Below are 14,494 nucleotides of genomic sequence, written 5' to 3' on the forward strand. Positions count from 1 at the left end.
TACTGCAGATGAGGCCTAACTAGTGCATTTTAAAGGCTGAGCATAACCTCCTTTGGACTTGTACACCACACATCGTGCTATATAACCTCTGTGGCAGGTGGCTGGGTGTGGTCATCAGCCGCCTGCCTATTTAAGGGGCCGCCTCCCTTCAATCACAGGCTGGAGTCGGGTGAGGAGGTAGACGAGGTCGGAGAGGAGGCGGCAAGGAGAGGCCTGGAGTGTGTGAGAAAAGAGAGAGAGAGACGGTTGTGGAAGAAGCCGGGACTGAGAGAGACGGCTGTTGGTGAAGCCGGGACTTTGGGAGACTGTGGGGGTTTGGTGGCGGTGCACTTAGGAACTGTATATAATAGAGTAAATAAATGTGTGGTGATGGCTGGAAATGTGTCTGCCTGTCTGTGTCCGGGTCGCCTATTTCACAGTGGCGTAGTCGGCAGGATGCTCCACCTGGGTCAAGGTGGGGACCTGTATTCTTAAATATGTCTGTGAATGGCCTGGCACAACAGGGAAGCTCACCCACGTGCCGCAGGTACGGAGTGTGTCGTGGACCATTAGCGGTCCACCGTTGGACTATGTGTTTCAGGGGCGGCTCAAGGACGCAGCAGGAGGAGCTGCTGAGAAGGAAGGGCTGCAGCTACGACAGCCGCAGCAGCCGCGGAGCTGCCCGGAGTCTCGTCTCCGTGTGAGGAAGGAGGACGAGATGGCCGCCGACCGGAAGTCCCTCCTCGTGACAGGCACGGGAATGGATAGTGTGTCCTGTGTGCCCGTCAGTGATTGGATGAAGGCGGGACCAGGGAATGTCCATCCCGTGCCAGCCAGAAACCCAAATGGGCCGGAGGGAAGGGCCCATAGAAAGCAGTCAGCGAGTGGCGCTACTTGTGAGGTAAGCACACCGTCGACTGACTTTCTCTCCCTGGCAGCGATTCTGCAGCAGTTGCAGGAATGCCTTCTGCTTGTCGGATTGCCGCCACCTGAGCGATGTGCCCTCCGGGCAGAGACGCAGGGATCAGAGGTGAAGGCCGCCGCGCCAGAACAAGCGCCGCTGGCGAGAGAGAAACGGCGCGGCACTGGAACTTCTGACTGGAGGAGTACAGTAGGGATGGTGAGTAGGACCGCCCCCGTAAAGCTACGGATGCCAGTGGGGCAGGATTTGTCCTTTTCCCATAGGCAGACCCGAACCGTCGCGGCGTCCCAAAGTAAGAGAAGGAGTCGGAGGAAGAAAGCGGACTCCTCCGATATGGGAGGACATGTTGCTGGGTGCACACGTCCCACGAAGGGCCGCCCTCTGCCAAGGCAGAGGGAAAACCCGCAGCTTGGGAGGAGAAGAGCGAGTGTGCTCCCGTTGGCGGTTCCGTGGCGGGGATCACGGAGGACTCGGATGGTGAGGACGAGTAAAAGAGTATTGGGGTGCCGGTCAGAGCAGAGAGCGTTGGCCCACAGACAGAGGACGGGCAGTGAGTGGCTACGTCAGGGCCCTAGGCTGGGACGTGTCGGCTTGCCGCCGAGGAAAACCTGCCCTCGCGGGACGGGCCGCTGGCCCCGTGGGGTTTCAGCGTGCGGGGGAGTATTGTGGCAGGTGGCCAGGTGTGGTCATCAGCCGCATGCCTATTTAAGGGGCCGCCTCCCTTCAATCAAGGCTGGAGTCGGGTGAGGAGGTAGACGAGGTCGGAGAGGAGGCGACGAGGAGAGGCCTGGAGTGTGTGAGAAAAGGGAGAGAGAGAGACGGCTGTGGAAGAAGCCGGGACTGAGAGAGACGGCTGTTGGTGAAGCCGGGGCTTTGGGAGACTGTGGGGGTTTGGTGGCGGTGCACTTAGGAACTGTATATAATAGAGTAAATAAACGTGTGGTGATGGCTGGAAATGTGTCTGCCTGTCTGTGTCCGGGTCGCCTATTTCACACCTCACATTCTGTTATGCTTCTCCAATGGCTTCTGAACACGATCAGGATGTTATAGTGATGAGTCCTTAGGTCTTTCTCAACTTTCAAGTTTTAGACCTAAAATTATATATTTACATCTAACATTTATACTTTCTGTTCGTAATACCTCACATTTATTTACTGTTTGTTACATTTCATCAGCCATAAATCGGCCCAAGTATGAATTTTTTCCAGGTCCCTTTGTAATGATTTGACTGATTCCAGATTATTTGCCATCCCTCATAGTTTGGCATCATCTGCAAATTTAACCAGCTTGTTGCTTATAGTTCTACAGAGATCTTTTATATATAATAAAAAGAATACTTGTATATGTGGGGTAAAAATAATCAGTGCTGGTAGGACACAGCATAATTAGTTTTTTAGTCAATATGTTTTTCCAAACCATACTTCCAGTCTCATATATATGTTCCTATAAGTAATTGATGTTTGCTTCCCCTTTAAACATGATTCTTGATGTGTCCAGGTTGCTAAATAGCGGATTTGAAAAGAAGGATTTTTTTCTACTACTGTGTTGGCCATTCAGCCAAACAAAGCTTGCCTATCCTATTCACCTAATTTCTTGAAAATACAGTAACTTGATGGTCATTAATTTCCTACTTTCTAGGACATTACTTGATAATTTATTCCATATGTCTATGTTCCTTTGTGTGAAACTGCTGCTTTCATCTACATTATCTTGAAAACCCTATATAAAGGAGAAAAAATGCTAACATAACATCTAACACTTGAATGTTGAGTACATATAAATGTACTAAGATAGCACTATACTACTACTCTGAATATTAACTCCTAATTCAGGATATTCTAAATAGCATGCTATGTACCATCTAAATGGCTAAGATATAGTATTCCATGGGAGATCCAGGGACACCATAGTACAGTTATATGCATGGTACTGTATTAGTTATAACCTGTTTAATTGTAAAGACATTTAATTGTCCCATATGGCTTAATAAGTTAAGCTGTGGTAAATAATAGATATTCTTCAAATACCTTTAACACTTATTAGACCAGTGTGCTATGTAATAATTAACAATACAGTATGACAAAAAAGAAGTGAAAATTATACACAAGTGGATATTGTTCCATGTACTGCAACTTTAAAAATGTACTTTTAACTAATTTGCATCACTAACCCTACGTCTTTGTGACATGAACCTTAATGTCTTAATGTTAAAGACTTCGGTCATCTCATCTCTGTGTACTATCAGCAAAGAAGTTTCCATTTCTACAATATTTGCTCAAATTTTTTTATTCCTGAAATTAGATTTATTTATCTTCTCTGGACTTCATTTAGCTTCTTACAATTGAGGAAAATACTGCACACAGTACTCTAATTGTGGTCTCACAAGTATGTTATACAACTTGAATATAACCCCATTAAACTTGTATTTTAGAATTCATCCTGCATAACATGGCATTCCAGTGTTTCTTCTAAAATTGAAATTTTTTGACAGGCTGCCCAATCTTTAAGTATACTGAATTAATAGCAATGAATTTTCAAAGAGGGTACACTGCAGCCAAGATGTCTATGGTGTTTGTTACTTTCACACAACATTCCTATTCATGTTCCAGCCTTTGAATGACTGGCAAAATCACCTTCAAATTACACTACATGTGTGATGCAGTGTATGTCCTGAAACTATTTTGAATACTTAGAAACGATATTCTAATTACTCAAACACTGCAATGTATTTGCAGTTACAGCTCCTGAGGATGATTGGAGAGATTTTAATAACTGTAGTCCTTATATGTTACGTTAACTTCCGTGCGAAACCTATTGCAAGTTGTTCTAAGACATAAATCAGATGCTGCTGTTAGGCAATAAAGTAATCCTGCCTCACCTCCCCAAAGTAAATGCATTTTTGCCCTCTGAAAAATGTAACTAATAATGCAAAGCAAATAACAGTGGTCTGACTGTATATTTATTATAAGTTAGAAAATGTGATTCAGTTAAATATTTGTATGCCTTTTTTGATGGCATGCCTTTTGTGAATGGGTTTTCATGTAAAATGTGGTTTTATTGGTACATACTTTTATTTTAATTAAGTTTATATTTGTAAATATTGTTTTTGTGGTAAAAAGTTCTTTGCATTATTTATTTATTTGTCGTTACAGTATTTAATTATTTATTGGTTGTACATCTCTAAGAGAGAACCCACCAATAAACAGTGCATGCTATCAGCTTCTCTTATTGCTCCAGCAGACTGTCTGGTTGCAAGGACTCTGTTAGCCTTTCTTATGAGCAGAGGTGTAGCTAGGGTTTTCAGCGCCCAGGGACAACTGAAGATTTTGCGCCCCCTCCTGTTTGCCAAAATGCAATGGGGAAGGGAAAGAAACATCAATTTGGCGCCCCCGGATGCTGCGCCTGGGGACAGATGTCCCCCCTTGCCCCCCCAGCTACGCCACTGCTTATGAGTGTCTAGTTACAGACACTTACAGTGTAAATGTTTATATTTATACACTATAAACTTCATTTGGTATATACCAACAGAGATTTGGCTGATTCTAAGGCACATAACAACTAGCCTAAATTAAAGTCATCTACACATTTATCCACCTTGTTTCTTATGCTTTTATCAAAATAATTTATTTAAATTAAAAAGAGCATTCCTTCCAGCCTTATTTCCTAAGGGTCTCCAAATTACCCATTAAATATTGATATAAACCATTTAGTAATTATTAAAGCCATGGTGCTTTGTTTTAAATTTTTATTTGGCTGAATATACATGTTTCATTCTTCCAAGATACTACCCAGCAAAAATGAAAAATTTCGGAGTATTCTCTTGAGGATTCATGTGAGAATCACGGCTGTCAAGAGAGGCCCTAACAAATTGGGGGTGAGATTCCCAAAAAAAATAATCTTAGTTATTTATGTTACACATATGAGCTGATTCTTCATGCTTTTCCCAAAACTCATCAACCACTTAATCAACCACTTACTAGCAAGTATAAATTACAACTTTGTTAACTCTGCTACTGAAGTTGCCTACAGAAAAGCACCATAAGCTGAATGAAAAACAATTGATAATACTTTCATTATATGAAGCTGTTTTGATTTTTCAGTGGGGTGAAATAAAGTTGTGAAAAGTAGCAAGAAATAAACATGACATAATTTAATAACCAAATGACAATTGACAACACTGTGTTCTTATTTATTAGTGCAGTGGCAGCATTTACAAAAGCAATAAAAACAAAAGTGGGATTAAAGAGTGGCGAAAATAAGTGCCTGCGCATCATGACTTTATTATCTTTCAAACACAAAGACACCACCTAGACAACCTTTTTAAATTGTGTATACTTTCAAGTGAAAAGTCAAGCAAAATGACACCTTTTATTGTCTAACTTTGTAATCTTTTTAGTTAGCCAATAAAAAGTGTCATTTTGCTTGACTTTTCACTACATTCATAATGGCTAACACGGTACAACACCCTAGTACTGTATACTTTCAAGTTATACAGTTATACTGTATTTCACAGTCCTTAAATGAAGTAAATAAATATTATGTATTAAAATTCCCTCACTCTTTCAGCCAATGGGCAGTGCAGTTATGTCTCATAGTGAATAACGTAAGTACAATAAAATGAAAAACAAAGTCTTTTAACCTTCATGGCATTAACGCCAACCACTCTTTGCCTTGGAATTCTATGTTAAGATAGTTAAGCCCAAGGGTCTCTTAGGTCAGACTATTATAATCCACTTGAAAGTGTTAAGCCTAAATAATGCTCAGGACATTTGTCTGTTGCCATTGTCACACACGTGTGTTTAGGAGACAGCTAATTGTGAATTTCCCCTTGGGATTAATAAAGTATCTATCTATCTATCTATCTATCTATCTATCTATCTATCTATCTATCTATCTATCTATCTATCTATCTATCTATCTATCTATCTATCTATCTATCTATCTATCTATCTATCTATCTATCTAAAGGGCCTGGGGAATTGTAATACTACACCACACCAGGGGGTGGCAGAGTGTGCTGACTGTCTCTCTCAGTTTCTTGCATGACGATTCCCAGGAAATCTCACCAGTTTCTAGCGCCTCTGATAACGTCACTTCCGGCTCCGAACTAGATGACATCATTTCCTTCCCCAGCCCTTAAAACCACCATCTTACCTCCAAATATTCAGTTCTGTTTTGGACTCTGTCTTGTGAACATCGCTGATCAAATATTACTAACCTTTTGCAGCTGGGAAATAATATACAGGTGGCTGCCCCAAACCTCTATGATGTCTGAAGTCTCATTTCTATCACATCATCTAAGGGATTAAATAGCACCATGCTGCAAAAAAATCGTGAATATTACTATGCGTTTTGCCACTCTATGGTAACTCATCAATATTCAGGAGTGGGGCAGAGCCTTCAGCCAAAACTCACAATAGTGTGTAAATGAGAAGATGTAAAGCCCATTTTAGAACAAGCTGAAACTGAAGCTTTACTTGAATCAAGCGATAGTGATAAGAATGTGAATTGGTCATCAGACATTGAGTGGGATAGTGTAACTGATGCATACGGCACTATATGACAGAACCGCTGTGATATGTCTGGTGACATCCTTCGTGTAACACTGCAGCAGGGGTGCAGTAACTATGTGACAAAAAGACAAAATGATAGTGATTAAGTGCAAAGACAAACACTGTTCACAATGTAGCTGTCAATGTTTGTTTCGGGAAATGTGGAAGTCACTAAGCCTTGCTCTGTGACATCCTACAATAACACAATGGGCATGCTGATCTGCCACTGACATTCTATCATCTCATGTTCACGCAGTAGAAAAAAATATTTTAAGAAAAGTGCACAAAGAAACACACTTCTACTGTCCTGATTGTGATGCCAGGCTGTGCATTGGTGACTTTTTCACAACATATCATACAAAGGATGTGTCCTAAATCTGCCTCAGTACAACAGTGGACACTAGATATACTCTTCCTACTGTATTTATGCTGTCATTATGGTAGTTACATGTTTCTGTAACAGATAAAAATGCTAAGGAGCTTTATTGGAACATGATGAACACACTAAACAATTATGCAAAAGTGGTAAGAATGATGACCTTACTAGCATTCATACCAGCCACGTATACACCCACTGCCTTAATAACAGGAAATTTCCCATTTCTAACTTCCATCTCCCCTTCCTCTTCTTCTCTGGACAGGGGTATGCCTGCTCTAACACAATGTTGTGCATCATTGCATATACAGTACAGTGACTACAGGAAGCCAAGGCTGAGCTGAAAATCGTATACCACCTTTCAAGCAAGCCACCTGAGGGTTACTTAAAAATATCAACAAGTATGTACAATGGGGTTACTAGCTGTCACCCAAACTCAGATGAAGGCTTATTGGATACTTCCAGTCCAGTTAGCTACCATTTCAGCAAAAGTCCTGAGTGATTGAAAATCACATGAATGTTCAATTCACAGAACCTTCAGAGAAAATGCGCCCTAGGGTCCAAGATGCTGGGAATATGCAAAGGTTATCAACTACAACAAATGATTTAAATTAAATAATGTGTAAGTGCTGGGTTCATTAGATGGTCCTCACAGACACAGACACAGAATTCCTTGAATATATTATTCACAGCAAATTTTCTTTTTATTTTTTGTTTATTTATAATCATCTATTTCATCGATACTGTCGATGTTGATTATACCTAATTTCTGTAGTTCCACTTCTTTCTTTCTGCATTTCACTATAGCCAATTGCAATAGAGAAACAGTCTTCATCTAATTATCTAAAAACAAATTTGCAACCACAGATTATTTCAAACTTTTAAATAATATAGAAATATTAACAGCTTCTAACTGTTTAATTATTAATAGTAGGAACAGTGTCAATTAAAAATAATCATAAAATATAATGTAAGAAAATCACACACAGTCAAAGAGTTGGGGCACCCACAGGCAAATCTTGTATAATTGAAAACAAAATGTGATGTATAAATGCATTATGAAACAAAGAAACATCTTCAGAGATGCAAGTCTCAAGAGTGACTGCTCCAAGATGGCGACACTTCAGGTTATGTACAGGCCAGGCAAGAAGAGGCACACCAGATTAACAAACACCAGAAGTGACAGATAGACACCACTTAGGGAACATGTAGATTACAAAGTATTTAATTATAATGAGGTTCAGGAAACACTCATAAATTAATAACTGGTCTTAAATGGAGCTTATAAAGTTCTTAGTGCTGCAGTGCTTTTAGGAAACTCACCTCAGGTCTTAACAAACAAGTCACAAAATTATATTACTTGTTAAAAACATTAACAAAAAACATGTTATCAAATCTTAACTCTTGTTTCTTAAAAAGGGACTATGGAAAGACTATGAAAGAAGAAATAAACATTTGATGGCCTCAGCACTGCCTGCTATTTTTGGAGGAGATGTGTCCATGACACTTCATTCAAAGAACATGATTCCCCATTGTGAAGAAGAGGGTCTAAAGCTATAAGGATGTTTCTCTGTGTCAGAAGCTGAAGGACCTGTATAGATTGAAGGAAACACAGACAAAGCGATGAAATCATGAATTTACAGCCACCTGCTGTGTAACAGAGATGGCAGTTTGATAAAAGAATTCATGTTCTGCTCCAACAATGATTTACAGTACAAGACATATAGCTAAAGCTACAATGGAGATACTTAAAATTGAAAAGTCAATTTTCGGAAGTAGTTTAGTGAAAGCACAAGTCCTGGTTCAATAGATCATAAATAAACCAAAGAAATATTAAAAAAGACTGTGCCACTTGTAGACAATATTATTTTTTATTAAATTGCTGTAGTGAGAAGTCAAGCAAAATGACACCTTTTATTGGCTAGCTAAAAAGATTATTAAATTGCTCTAATTAGTAGCAAAAAGGGGCACATGCCAAATATAAGAGATGAATATCTGTTAAACCTGTCATTTTTCTGTTCATTTTTTTAATTAATTAGAAAATGGTGACATTGTAGTTAGCACTACAGCCTCACAGCTCTACAGTCCAGGGTTTAAATCTTGATGTTGACTGTGTGGCTATGTGGCGTTTGTATGTTCTCCATATGATAGATGGAATTTCCTTCTGCATACTTCAGACATCCTTCCACATCCCAAGGATGGGCATGTTAGGTTTATTTGACCCTGTATGAGAGGGTTCTGGCAAATGGGTGCATCATCTCACACAAAAGACAGAATTACATAAGGAAGACCAAGGTGGCAGCAAAGCATATGTATATATATATATATATATATATATATATATATATATATATATATATATATATATATATACAGTATATATATGTATATATATGTATATGTATATATGTATATATATATGTATATATATGTATATATATTGTGATGGACAGCCAGGTTCCATGCCCGGCAGGGACGCCCCTGCTGGATCTGTTCCAGGGGAGCAGCCAGTGACAGTTCAATACCTCCCCCGGGATGCTTGGTGGCAGCCTCCCTGGCAGACGATGATTCCCCAACCTGGTGCATGGCTCCATGGGAGATGGAGTCCTCCACAGCCTGGTTAGGGGCTCGGATGGCCGCTAGGGGGAGCTGCATGGAGTCTGCAGTCCAGCTGGTCGAATCTTCAGCCCCCCCTGGAAGTGCAATTAGAACCAGGTGGTCAAGCACCTGGAATGCTTCCGGGTGGGTTATAAAAAGGGCCAGCCACCACCATTCGGGGAGCAAGAGTTGGGAGGAAGGAGACAAAGCTTGAGGAGGAGTGGTGGTAAAAGGGAGAAACTGTTGGTATTGTGTGGTGTGGAAAAGAGTGCCTTTGGGACTGTGTATTGCCTGTGGGTCACAGGGAAGACGTGCGCCCACGGGTGATGAGAAAAATAAAAGTCCTTGTGCTTTATACTTGCCTCTGTGTCCTTCTGTGCCAGGTTGGACGCCTATATAGCACCTTTTCTACACTGGCGTAGTCTGCAGGATCCCAGTCCGTCCATTTGGACCCGTATACCACAGCACGGAGAGCGCACACCGCACCGCCGAGCGCACTCCCGAGGCAGAGAGTGTGCTCTATTAGAGTACAGTGCTGAAAGTGCCCTTTGGACTGTAGAGCGCGGCACGCTCCCGAGGAAAGTGCACCACCGAGGCCGCAGCATGAGGTACGTGCCTGCAGGACTTGCCGACGGACATGGGAGAGCGCGCTCGCGGCGGCAAACAGGCCCACGCAACACAGCGCAACTGAGGCTGCCAAGGGACTCCTACAGACACCGCACAATGGGAAAGAAGAAAGCCAGGCAGACACAGAAGCCAGCCGCCAGACACCGCCATGCCAACCAGCACCATGGGTTGCAGCCGGAGGTAGGTGACGGGCCCAAAGGGGAAGGGCTGCAGGAAGGGTTTTCCGCGTTTGCATCAGCCTACCTCCTAGATGCCGAGAGGCCAACCACCCGTTGCTGGCCAGATGGAGTCTGTCTGTGGCGTGACGGCGGAGAGAGCGAGGCTGGGCTGTGTCTCCCCTTTGGCTCGAGTGAACAGCTGAAGGAGGACAGCCCGGACAAGTTTTCTGACGTGGTGTCGCCGCTCAAGGAGCAGGAGCTCCTTCCTGAAACAGGTGAAGGGTGGGAGGGCATGTGTCGGTTGCCCGCCGCTGATAGGTCGAAAGCGGGACCGATATACGTCAATCCCAAGCCCGAGGAAGACCCGACTGAGTCTGCGCAAGCAGCGCAGTGGCTCTGTGAGACGTAGCCGGCAGGTGGGTGTGAGAACTGCATGAATCCACCGCCAGCTGGCATAAGTGACTTGTTGTTGGCTGTACAGGAGTTGGAGAAAGTCTTTCGTCCTGTACAGCCTCTTTTACAGGTTATGCAAGACCTGAAGGGTGTAATCAAGACGCTGGAGGAGACTGCAGACGCGCCCCTGAGAGCCGTATTGGGGTGGTTGAGCCGGCGCGACGTAGGATCCTCCATCCAGTCCAATGCAGTGGTACAGGTGAGTATTACCGGTACCGTAGAGGAAAGGGGGCGGAGCACAACGACTGCAGTTATGATCAGTACTGCTTGCCAGGCCGCTCCGCCCACTACACAAGACGTTGCCGTGATGACAGACGGCGTGGCAGAAGAGTGTGCGGAGAGGCAGCTGGTGAACGTCGGCTGCCAAACAACTCCGCCCCGACTGCCTGCGCCTGTCTTACGGTCATCTAAAGGGGTGCAGACAGCACAGGGTCTCCCTTCTTCCCACAAGGGGACCCAGACCGTCAGTACACCCCAGAGAAAGAGGGGGACCCGGACAAAGAGGTCAGGATCTCCTAACAAGGTGCAGCGTAAGCCCGTCGGTTTGACGGTGCAGGAGGGCTATGCTGCAGGGGGGCGGAACCATCATGAGCCCTCCTCGGAACGGGCGAAGAGGCAGGAGTTTCCTGCTTGCTTCCGCTCCCGCAAGGGTTGAACTGGAGGGGTTCGGGTGTGCTATAACTGCGGCTGCGGTGGCCACGTCTGGAGGTGTTGTCCAGAGAGGACGTCTGAGTGGCAGGGACGTCAGGGCAGCACCCCCAGACCTGTTAATTATATTTTCACAGGGCGCAGCCGCGGAGCCAAGGATGTCGACTCCTTGTCCTGGAGAGGACCGGCCCTCGCGGGGCAGGCCGATGAGCCCCACAAGCCTCATCTGAGGGAGGGGCAATGTAATGGACAGCCGGGTCCCATGCCCGGCAGGGACGCCCCTGCTGCATCTGTTCCAGGGGAGCAGCCATGGACAGTTCAATACTTCCCCCGGGACGCTTGGTGGCAGCCTCCCTGGCAGACGATGATTCCCCAACCTGGCGCATGGCTCCATGGGAGATGGAGTCCTCCACAGCCTGGTTAGGGGCTCGGATGGCCGCTAGGGGGAGCTGCATGGAGTCTGCAGCCCGGCTGGTTGAACCTTCAGCCCCACCCAGAAGTGCAATTAGAACCAGGTGGTCAAGCACCTGGAATGCTTCCGGGTGGGTTATAAAAAGGGCCAGCCACCACCATTCGGGGAGCGAGAGTTGGGAGGAAGGAGACGAAGCTTGAGGAGGAGTGGTGGTAAAAGGGAGAAACTGTTGGTATTGTGTGGTGTGGAAAAGAGTGCTTTTGGGACTGTGTATTGCCTGTGGGTCACGGGGAAGACGTTCGCCCACGGGTGAAGAGAAAAATAAAAGTCCTTGTGCTTTATATGTGCCTCTGTGTCCTTCTGTGCCGGGTCGGGTGCCTATATAGCGCCTTTTCTACAATATATATGTATATCTGTATTTACAGCATGTTGACATGTTAACAGGATTATACTAGTCTCCAGAGGACGGGAGCAGAGTGATGTGTCATTTCCCCCAGTTAAAGAGAAAAACATCTCTCCAAAATCTAAAAGAGACAGGAAAGAGATTTATAGCCACAAAAGAGTGAAAGAAAAAAACAGGAGAAGATCAAATGTGTCTGCTTTTAATTGCCTCGATGGCATCTCCTATGGTCCTAGCAACAACAGTGATAGGAAGTGTAGCAAGACCACAACAACAATTTATTTCTATAGCACATTTTCATACAAAGGATGCATTTCAAAGTGCTTTACAACATGTCAAAGAAGTAGCTACATGCAAAAGAAAAACATTAAATTTACATACAAATAATAATAAACAAATGAAATACAAAAGATAAATGAATAATAGGAAAGAAATATATTTAAGAGCAATAGAGTGATTAAAATACAGAAAGGAATAAAATTGCTTACTAGTTAAATTCACATCTTTTGTAGAAACCGTCAGAATTTTGGACTTAGCCACTTATGATTTTATATATGAACTAGCTGGCACTGCAGGAAAAAAATAAGTGTCTGACAAGACCTTTTACGATCAGGTTAACAATTTTGAATAAACTCTGAAACATATATTCTGCATACGATATATATCCTGCATACAATGCTTTTCTCTTTCATTCCACCCTCTGAATGATTACATTATTAATTTACAATACCACTACTACCAGCATCCAGGTACTGTTCACTTGTACCACAGCTGTAGCTTATATTTGAAAAAAAAATCAGACTGAAAAATAAACATAAATACAATATATTTGTATTCCAAAATAATTGGATTCATCTGAATAAAATCTTAATTTATTCTGTTTTATCACAGATTATAGGCATTTTAGACTTCTCCATGTACTGTACCTTGTGAAAGGAATACAGCTGTTTTGAAAGTAATGCTACCAAATCAATAAGTACATTAAGAAACATTTTCATGTGCTTCTTCATGAAATTAGTATCCAGAGATGCAACAAATAAGTGTTTTACCATGCTGTAAGCTATTATACTACCTTTCAGGAATTTTTTTATTCATCTTTCTACAATATTTCTTAATATCAAACTGCACTGCTGCATGTAGAAAAAAGAAAGAAAAAGGCTTAGCTGATTTTGTTTTCACTGTGTCCTAGGAGGACTTCATAAAATGCTGATTGTTAGCCAAGGGAAATCTGCAGTCAGTTTTGAAGTGCTCCGCCAGATTCTCAGTCTTATTAACCTTATCAATCATTATTTTCTATATGGTTAACCATTTATTTTTCTCCACATTAAATTCAATAATCTACCCTTTCATTTAGCGGTAGACTGAATAACATTTTTTTCAGTTTCTCCAGAAAGTTACAATTAATGAAAAATTTAAAAATGCTTACTGTCAGAAATGAAAAGTTGTTGAAAATTACAAGATTATTTTTAATCGTTGCACAAAGTGAAATGTATTTAGTCATGTGTATAAGCATTTATGTTTAACGAAAAATAAGATCTTTATGGCGATTGCATTACATTTGTGATACAGGATATTAGATTAGATTAGATAAACAATTAATCTCATGGGGAAATTCAGAAGCATACAGCACCAGAAGCATAAAAAACAAGGATACAGACTCACAGGACAATTAATACAGCTGATCAGTCAATTGATAAATAAAAATTAATAAATGTGTATTGTGCAAATATTTCAAAAAGAAATTAATGAGTACATCAGGAGGAAGCACTGAATTTCCTGATAGCAGGGGCAGAAAAGACCCCCAGAAGCACTTCTCAGCACACTGTAGTGGAATGAGCCTGTGGCTAACGGTGCTCCAAGAGATTGCCTCCTGGAGGGGATAGAGGGGATTTTTCATGATTGCATTCAGTACTGCTGCCATCCTCTTTTCCTCAACAGCTTCCAGTGGATCCATTGTTTGCCCAGTGATGGAATAGACTCTGCTGATAAGCTTTTTCAGGCATTGTGCTTGGTTCTCAAGGAGACTGTAGTGTAGAACAGCACACTGGCTACTAAGGACTGATAGAACATTTCCAGCAGTTTGCTGCAGACATTAAAAGATCTGAGTCTCCATAAAAAGCACAGTGTGCTCTGGTCCTTCTTGTACAGCACCACTGTGTTGTGAGACCAGTCCAGTTTGTTATTTATATGAACCCCCAGGTTCTTGTAGCTCTGTACCACTTCCACATCCTCCCCCTGAATGGTAAACGGTCTCAAAGGCTAATTGGCATGCTGGAAGTCTACCACCAGCGCTTTTGTTTTGCTGATGTTGAGTTGCAGGTTGTTGTGCCTGCACCACAAGATGAAGTCCTCCACAACCTGCGCTCTGA

Source organism: Erpetoichthys calabaricus, chromosome 12, assembly GCF_900747795.2.
Source record: "Erpetoichthys calabaricus chromosome 12, fErpCal1.3, whole genome shotgun sequence".
Lineage (NCBI taxonomy): Eukaryota > Metazoa > Chordata > Cladistia > Polypteriformes > Polypteridae > Erpetoichthys > Erpetoichthys calabaricus.